Below are 9,366 nucleotides of genomic sequence, written 5' to 3'. Positions count from 1 at the left end.
AAAGCTTAAGCTGAGAGTCCAGTTAGGAGACTATCTCAGTAGTACAACAGATGATTGTATCTTGGACTAGGGTGATATTCGACTATTCACTATTTCATTTAAAAACTATTTTAAAGTACCTAATGTGTGTCATGAATGTTTGTAGGCTCGAGGTATTCCTACTCTCAAGAAATGTAGATTATTCTAAGGCAAGCATATTTTGAAAGCAGAATGATGGACACCAACAGGCTCCTGGGATTTTTACTTTCCTTCTAGGCTTCCTAAACTTACCCTCACTAGTGAACTTTATTCACTAAGCATTCTCTGCATGCAAAGCATCACTAGAGGGACCTCTTACACTAGCACTTGGTAAATACTGTTTTTTTTTTTGTTGTTTTTTTTGTTGTTGTTTTTTTGTTTTTTTTTCTAATGTCATTGTTATTGAAAAGTTAGGCACTTCTTCAATTTGATCTCATAATAAATGTATGACACTTATGATAACATGACAATTTTACTTAAACTCCAAAAGAGCAGAGTCTATGTCTGACTTGTCAATTGATGTATTCCCAGCACTTGGTAAAATACTTGGCATACCTTAGATACCGGATGACTGAAACAGATTTCCACTAGGGACTCACAAGGCGTATGATCTTCTGCTAATATTGTATGAGGAGTTACAAGTAAACATAATTCCCAGAGCTGCATGCACAGTTTGGAAAAGCACACTAACAGGTGTTCAGCACAATCATTTGGTGTTTTATGGAAGAAATTTGTTTGTAAAAGTCCTCAGTGTATGCATTTCAGTACGTTTCATGTGCCAGGTGATCTTGTCTGGTTAGAGTCCTAACAGTTTCTTCTTTGTTGTTCATATAAAAAAGAACTAGAATAAAAAATTTAATTCTCCAAAATAAAAAGGAAATATGTTAGAAATAACTGTCTTTTCAGGGCATAAATTACGGCTTTCCAGACAGACTACCTGGGTTCAAATCTTGACCCCAACACTTATTAGCTGTGCTAACTTGGGCAATTTGCTTCAAGTCGTTTTGCATTAGTTCCTCATCTGGAGAAAGGGGTAACTTTAGTACCTACCTGATGGGATACTGTGAAAGGTAATTCAGCTAATATATAGAAAGGGGTATATAGAACAGCAGATGCCCAGGCTGGAGCACGCTTGGTGCATTTTAAACACAGCAGAGCAGTCTTGGTGAGACTGGTGAGAGATGGCATTTGGAGGTGGCCCAGGACATCCTCACATAAAACTTGTAGGCTACACTCAGTACTTGGCTTTTATTCTGAGTGAAATGCAAAGCTCTGAGAATTTTGTGTGTTGATGTGATACAGGGTGATTTCTGTTTCAAAGTCTGGTTTCTGTGTGGAGAAGAGAAGGTAAGAAAGGTGAAGAAAGGTAAGGGAAGAAACAGGAATACAATATAAGAGGCTATTAAAATAGTCCAGGGATATTTCAAGGAACAGTAGCTTGAAGAAGTCAGATTCTCCTGCAAATAACAATGAGGAAAACTGGCCAGATTATTAAAAACAACTGTAAGATTCTGGGAAATGTCCAAAGGCAGAAATATAAGAAGAGATTACTATTGAAAGACTGTTACTGATTGGGTAGGAAGTCAGAGTTTATGGCTTTCTCGCTAGGGATGCTCCTAGCCCCTGTAGATCTAACAGTGGAATACCACATCCTTACCAGGTCAAGGTGGTGATGGCAAAATTCAGAAATCAAAGCAGGTGCGGATTTAAGAGGCACATTCTGGAAACAGGAGAGATACAAAAGGTCTGAGATCTAAGATCTGAGTATGAACTCTGCCTGAATCCCTGAATGGTCTCTTATCTACACATGTCTGGGAGACCTAGAGATCCTAGCAGAAACACTGGCAAAAAACTTTTGAGAGGCAGAGCTTCCCATGGCTAGAGATGTGCAAGTTTGCTGCACGTTCAACAGAGTGTATTCCCTAAAGTACACACAACTTGGGTGGTAAATATCAGAAGCCTTATTGAATTCTTGTATGAAAGGGCAAAATCCAAGTTTGGCAGAGCAACTGGAAATTTAGACTAGGGAGTCTTCAAATTGTAAACAGAGGAACCACAGAAAGAGTGAGCCTCAAAATCTGACTAGAAAATCTACCCAAATCTTTATCTGACTGCTAAACTCTGCAGGCTCAGGTATACCACCAGACAGTGGGTAAATAAAAAGCAACTTAGCGGAGACATCAGCGGCTGCATTCTGAAGGGGGATAGTTTTCAGTTTGAGTCAAAGCAAGTTGACTTCCCACTATTAATAGAACCACCACCACCACAAATCCTTAGGAAAACAAAATAGATTTACTACAATAAATTATCTGCCATTCCACTTTTCAACTAAAAACAAACTAAATGTGCTAAAAAAAAAAAAGGAAAATGTGACTCTAACTTAGGAAACTGATTCCAAGTAAGCCCTAATGCTGGATTTTAGTACCTATGATGAAAGAATTAAGGATAGTGTGAACCATATTTAGGAAAAAAAGAGTAAGTCAATAAGTGCTGATCTTAATTGGGCTAAGATGTTGGATTTCAGTGGCTGCTATAAATAAGTTCAAAGAGCTCAAAGTTTATGCCCCTTTGAAATTGAAAAATACACGCTCACTGACACACAATTGTATTAATGTTATGTATTATCTATTGCTGCATAACAAGCGGCGTAAACATATACTATCTCATCAGTTTCTGTGGGCCAGGAATTCAGGAGCAGATTAACTGGGTGGATCTGGTTTGGGATCTTATGAGGTCACAGTCAAGATGCTGGCTGGGGCTATAATTGCTGAAGGCTTGATTGAGGCTGAAATATTTGCCTCTATGATTATCTCATTCACATAGATGGCCATAATATTTCATTCGCATAAGTGGCCATAATACCTCATTCACAGAGGTGGCTAGTTGGTGCAGGCTGTTGGCATGAGGTCTCCGTTTCATACCATGTGAACTTTTCCTATGGGGCTGCTTTTGTGGAAGCTTTTGTGTTTGCATGACATTCTGCTTTTGTCTGCACTCAGACATGATTATGAAGTTGACATGGTCACAGATCTTGTCTGATGTTGGTGTACTGAGAAATTGTTCATGTTTAGTAGAAAAGACTGTGGCCTACGTGTTAGTTCAAAGTCAGCTATGAGCTGACATCTGTCTGTTACATCTGGGTTTTTTTTCTTCCCTTTTTTAAAAGTGGGGATAATATTACCTACCTTGTAGGACAGCAAAGATTAAAGATGATGTGTACAAAGCACCTAGCATAGAACTGAGAATATAGCATGGGTTTAATAAATTGTGGCTAATAAATGGTTATGATAATTGTGATGATGATGATTGCTAGTGATGGTATAATTAGGTCTTTACTTGGAAGAAATAAATTGTCAAGAGCTCCTGGAAGTTTGTGTTCTAAACAAATATATTTTTTGCCATATTAACAAATAACATACTATTGTTATTGTCTGTTGACTTGTCTGTATCTGCAACTAAATTATAAACTATCAAAAAACAAATGTACCATGTTTGTCTTTTTCACTATTTTCAGCATCATAAAGTTTCTGTTTATAGCTGAGTAAATTAAATGATTCTTACATTAAAATTATTTAAATTGACAAATAAAAATTATGTATGTTTATTATGTACAACATCATGTTTAAATAATTCTTGAAGAAAGAATGAAGTTGAACATAGATCTAATAAAGAGTCTTATTGAAGGCACTCCTTGCACATGTCTAGTACTAAACTAGACATGTATTATTTCTGGTTCATCCCTAAGTTATATTTATTATCATTGTGTATGATAAATATTAGTTGGATGATGCAACTAATAGATTTTTAAATTTATTTGAAGAGACGCAAATCAATAACTGTTCTTTCCCTATTTGGAAATACAGTACATTCAGTACATTACAGATTACAATAAAATACCCTGGGAATTTGGAGATAAAATCAGAACAAGTGACACTTCACGTTAAAATGTCTAAAAGTTAGTATATAATGTAGATGAGATTAACCATCTGCAGCAAAAAAGCCAGTAGAGATAGCTTCTAAATATTTTGCTGATATAGGATAAATATGACCTATATCTTATTTTGGAGATTAAGATTTCATTATAACTCCTTCAAGGAAACCAGACTGTGTCCTTAGGCAGTAATGACTGCATGTGTAAATCTGTAACATTCTCAGCAGAATCATCATTGATCTTCAGAAATTAATTGTTGTTTAATGGAATCTAGAAAATTCTTCTGAAAAGCAAGAGGGGACAGATAGTCTAAGTCAGGATAGCCAAAATATTTTATGAAACAGAATCTAGATCAATACAACGGAAGCAACTTAAGCAGCTTACTTAGCTTGCTGAAAAATTTAAGAATATCTGGCCTCATTTGTTCTCCTTGTAATTCTAAAATTAGGAGACTGTCCTAACAAATGAGTGTTACAAATTATTGTTATAGGTATATTTCTCAATGGAAATTAATAAATTTGTATTTCAAAGTCAGTATCTTACTTACAATGTTATTTATAATTAGCTGTGGAAAGCCTAATGAGCTCTCAGGAATTCCAGTTTCTGTGCCTGCCAAAACACAGGGATCCTCTAAGGCACTGAGCCTCCAGGGACTCTCTCTTGACTTTTCTTTCAGCTTCTTGAGGCCATATGCTGCTTCTCCTGTTTCATATTATTACTCAAATGATCCTACGATGATTGGGTGCTCAGTAAATGTCTATAGAATCAGTTCCTTTTGGTGATTATCTGGTATAATTATTTTACTACCACTTTAATTGAACAACACAGAAAGTGTATGTCCATGATAGATTATTCTTTTATCAAGCTTGTCTTTTTTTTTTTTTTTTTGCATCTTAATAGGTTAAATTTTTTCTTGGCCATCCTGTTTTTAGTGTTGGTGGTGGTAGTAATTTGAATGTATTGAAATTGCACTCATATTTAATTTGAAACACATTAAGGCAGAAAGCATGTTGTTGGAAACAGAAAGTGAGAGCACAATGGAGAAATAATTACTGTGTTCTGTTTTACTCTGCTGTATGTAACTTTTATTCATTCACTTATATATTTTTCTGAATTCTGTTTTTTCCTTTTCAGTTTTTGTGAGTCATTTTAGATTTCAAGTGTAAAAATAATATTACGTTATAACACGATAGTGGCCAGCGTCAGCCCCATTCCTGGGGAACTTCGTATTCATAAGTAAAAGAGAGCTGCAATGCAAACAAATCTTCGAGAACCAAGGACAGTTTTTCTTTTTATCTCTTTGATGTATAGAAAGTGTTTTCAGATTTTCCTTTTATTTATAAAACTATTTAGAACTTAAATTTATATTCTAATTTTAATGGTATCTCCTCCACTACTTCCCCCTTTCCCCATATCTTCAATTATTAGAAGTTCAGTAAAACAGAGTTCGTGGAGATTCCTTTCATCTGTTGCATTTTTCCTCATTCTACTTATACTGTTTTCCTGTGTTTAGCCAATCATCATATATTTGGTTGCCTCTGTTAGTTTAGATTTTTAAAATTTTATATCAAATCATTAAACTTTCCTTGTAAGTTTATAGTTATGGTTACCTGTTATCATCATTTATCATAATTTAAATTCTTTCTTTGGTTTTAAAAAAAACTTGCCTACATGACTTCATGTCTTCTGGAGTCTGTATTTATTCATTACCTCAGTGGTTTAAGCATTCCGTCTATAAAAAACATTATTATTCTTCCTGTTACCTAAGTTCATAATCCGCCAATTCCTCTTCCTCCATTACTCTTACATTTGCTATTTTTCATTCCCATAGAAAATAGTTCAATGTCACTTCTCCTTTTTAAATCTTGCAACAGAATTTTTGTAATGACTTTCAACCTGATATTCTTGCCTTTAGACTATATTTCATTTGTGTTGCCACTCAGCGACTTTCAGATTTATTGTCCAAAATCATAGTTCTGATCTTGTCATTCTTCAACTCAAAACCCATCAGTAGGTCTTCATTACCTACACAGTAAAGTTCTTCACCTTTGGCCTTATCTTGTATCTGCTCTTCAGCTGAAACTTGGCTACTAATATAAACAAATCGGAGACAGGATGGAAAGAATACGGATTTTAGTGCCAGTCACACATAGTTTTGAATCCTGGCTCTGATACTTTAGTGCTGCATAGTCTTGTGCAATTTAGTTAAGCTTTTGCAGCTCAATTTCCTCTTTTGAAAAATGGGAATCCTAATTCTTGTCTGAAAGGTCTCCATAAAAGTAAATGAGATATATGTTAAAATGTAGCATACAAATGAGTAGTCATCTAATAAAAAATAGCCACCTTCTTCCTACTCTGATTCCCTCAGATGGAGGCAGATTAGATGCAGAGTCAGAAGACCTGATTCTAATCCATCTCTAACTCTGATTAACTGTGTTATCTCGCACAGGACATTTAACTGTAGGGCTCAATTTTCTCATCCAAGAAGTAACTGCGTAAGTTGTTCACCTATGGCAGAGGTAGAAAAATAGCCACTGCCTGACTCATGTGGCTTAGAAACACCTCTCATTTAACCAATATGGTGCCTACATTTTTTTTTTTAGTCTACATTTCAAGATTGACAGAGTTCAGATTTAACACACACACATACACACAGACACACAGCCCTGGAATTGTAGCTTCTGTGGAAAAATTTAGATCTGGCCATTTTGTTGCATATCTCTCCATGGCAGCCAGCTTCCTTTTGGGGGTATATCCGTTCCCTCTAGCTAGCTTCATGAATAGAAGTAATCATCCTGGCCCCCAAAAGTACCATAGGTTCAGCTCTTGGGTTGCAGGCTCCAATCAATTCCCTCGTAGTACCCCCTGAAAATGAATTCAGGAATTTGTTTCACCTTCTGAAACGAGACTGATAACTAAAAATAGTTGTAAGTCAATTGAGTAAAAGATACCTAGGGTTTCTTCCAGTTCTCAAATCCTAGGGAAATAAAATGATTTAAATATTTTATCTTCAGACCTTATTAGTCCCTGTTATTAACACCATGGTCATGTTGAAGGACTGGGTCAATCTGGATCTTGAAATGAAAAAGTCTATATAACCAGTCATTAGTGGGTCACCTAGATAATAAGTGATTCAACCTCCTACATGATCTGGCCCCCGAAATTAACTTTGATTATGAAGATGGCTGAAATAATTTGATGTTCTTAATTTTTAAGATATATCTTCAGCCAAAGCAGGAGGGAGGAGGTGTGAGGAAATGGTTTAGTATTATCAATACTTCTCTTGGAATTTTCCCTCTGTCCTTAAACTGTATACTTTAGCTGCCTTGTTCTCTGAATGTACCATGCATTTTTTGTCTAATTTTATTCATGCTATCCTGTTTGCTTAAGAGCTTCCTACTCCCATTTATATAATAAATTTTCATTTATTTCACATCTTCTTTCAAAGCCGAGGTCAGATGACACTAAATTAGTAATGAAACTACTCATTGTATTTTATTCATATTTTCATTAGAACACTCAGTTCACTGTGTTATGGTGATTTGTTTTCTTTAACTCTCCAGTTTTCTTTAACTCTCCAGTGTGTCCTGGTGTGTAGAACATAGTAAGTGACACATAGTGGCACAAATTCAGTGTTTTGTGTCTGGAATTATTTGTTCCTCCCAGTGGGTTCTTGGTCTTGCTGACTTCAGGAATGAAGCCATGGACCTTTGTGGTGAGTGTTACAGCTCTTAAAGATGTCGTAGTTTGTTCCTTCAGATTTGTCCAGAGTTCCTTTTGGTGGGTTCGTGGTCTTGCTGACTTCAAGAATGAAGCCGCGGACCTTCGCAGCGAGTGTTACAACTCTTAAAGGTGGTGTGGACCCAAAGAGTGAGCAGCATCAAGATTTATTGTGAAGAGCAAAGGAACAAAGCTTCCACAGCATGGAAGGGGACCTGAGTGGGTTGCCCCTGCTGGCTGGGGTGGCCAGCTTTTATTTCCTTATTTAGCCCGCCCACATCCTGCTGATTGGTCCATTTTACAGAGTGCTGATTGGTGCGTTTACAATCCTTTAGCTAGAAACAGAGTGCTGATTGGGGCATTTTTACAGATTGCCGATTGGTAAATTTACAATCCTTTAGCCAGACACAGAGTGCTGATTGATGCATTTATAATCTAGCTAGACAGAAAAGTTCTCCAAGTCCTCACCTGACCCAGAAGCCCAGCTGGCTTCACCTCTCAAGCCCCCCTCTAAACAGGACACCCCAACTGCTGTTGGGAATTGCGTGATGACTGCTCTAGCTACTTCCTGCTGGATAGGCGCAAAGAAGGGGCCCTGCAGTTGTAGTGTCTTCCAGAGGGAACTCTTTAGGCCAGTGAAAGGGCCAGCGGGCCAGTCCAGGAGTCCTCGGTAGAAGTTGTTAGTTGAGCTCCTTTGGGGTTCCATTTGTAAGACCATCTGTAGCTTGATGGCCTCAATCCTAGAGGAAACAGATTTAAAAAGGAGTTTAAAATGCAGGGCATGAAGGCGAGTAATAGAAAGATGGCTGCCACGGGACCTAGAAAGGGGAGAAGCCATGTCACCCAACTCCAGAGATTGGTGTAAGAGTTTGAAAGGTGGTGTCAGATTTCAGAAGCCTTTTCCTGTAAACGCTGGGCAGCATCTCATACCATCCTTGATTGGTTAGTGTAAAAAGAGTACTCTTCCCCTAAGAAGGTGCAGAATCCTCCTTTCTCAGCAGTGAGGAGGTCTAGGCCTCAGCGATTTTGGAGAGTCACTGCTACCAAAGTGTCTATTTGGGATTGTATTGAGAAGACTTTCAGTTATCAATTATAGATTTTACATTTACCATGACTTTTAAAGCAATAGGGTATAGTGTTTTTTCTTTACTACTTCTATCTCTTTCTCTTTTTGACTCCTTCTTTGTCTCTCTCTTTCTCTCTCTCTCTCTGACTTCCTCTTTGTCTCTGTCTCTTCCTCTCTCTCTCTGACTTTCTGTCTTTTTCTCTCTTTCCTTTTTGCTGGTCTTTCCCTGCCTCTGCCAGCTGCTTATGTTGCTGTTCTCCCCTCTCCTTCCCCTTTTTGATGACTTCAGCGGTATAAGACTGCCATCTCCTTGGGTTTTTGCACTGTGGGCAATAATATCATGATTTCCTTGTGGTATTTAATGGGTGTTCCCCAGAGATTAGGAACTCCCTTTCTTTCCATATTGCAACATGGGCAGGTAGGATTAGATAAGCATACTTACCTTCTGTAGCAAAGTCTTCCAATTACAACTGAGGAGGTGGGAGAAATACCTGGTTACAGGCTGTCCCAGGATTCCTCAGATGGTAACGGACCTTGAGAATAGTCGTCTGGGACAGGAGATTAACACTGAGAAGGCTGCGCCAGTGTCCAGGAGGAAGTCAATTTCCTGGCCCTCAATGGTTAAATGAAC

At 37.5% G+C, this 9,366-nt stretch overlaps 1 protein-coding gene across 2 annotated transcripts in view; it reads left to right on the top strand.

Annotated features, from left to right (window-relative positions):
• METTL25 (methyltransferase like 25) overlaps positions 1–9,366 on the top strand; it is a 113,829-nt gene that overhangs the window by 1,066 nt on the left and 103,397 nt on the right. The window lies entirely within an intron of this gene.

Source organism: Mandrillus leucophaeus, unplaced genomic scaffold (genome assembly GCF_000951045.1).
Source record: "Mandrillus leucophaeus isolate KB7577 unplaced genomic scaffold, Mleu.le_1.0 Scaffold334, whole genome shotgun sequence".
Taxonomy (NCBI): domain Eukaryota; kingdom Metazoa; phylum Chordata; class Mammalia; order Primates; family Cercopithecidae; genus Mandrillus; species Mandrillus leucophaeus.
This window is presented reverse-complemented; position numbering and strand designations above follow the sequence as displayed.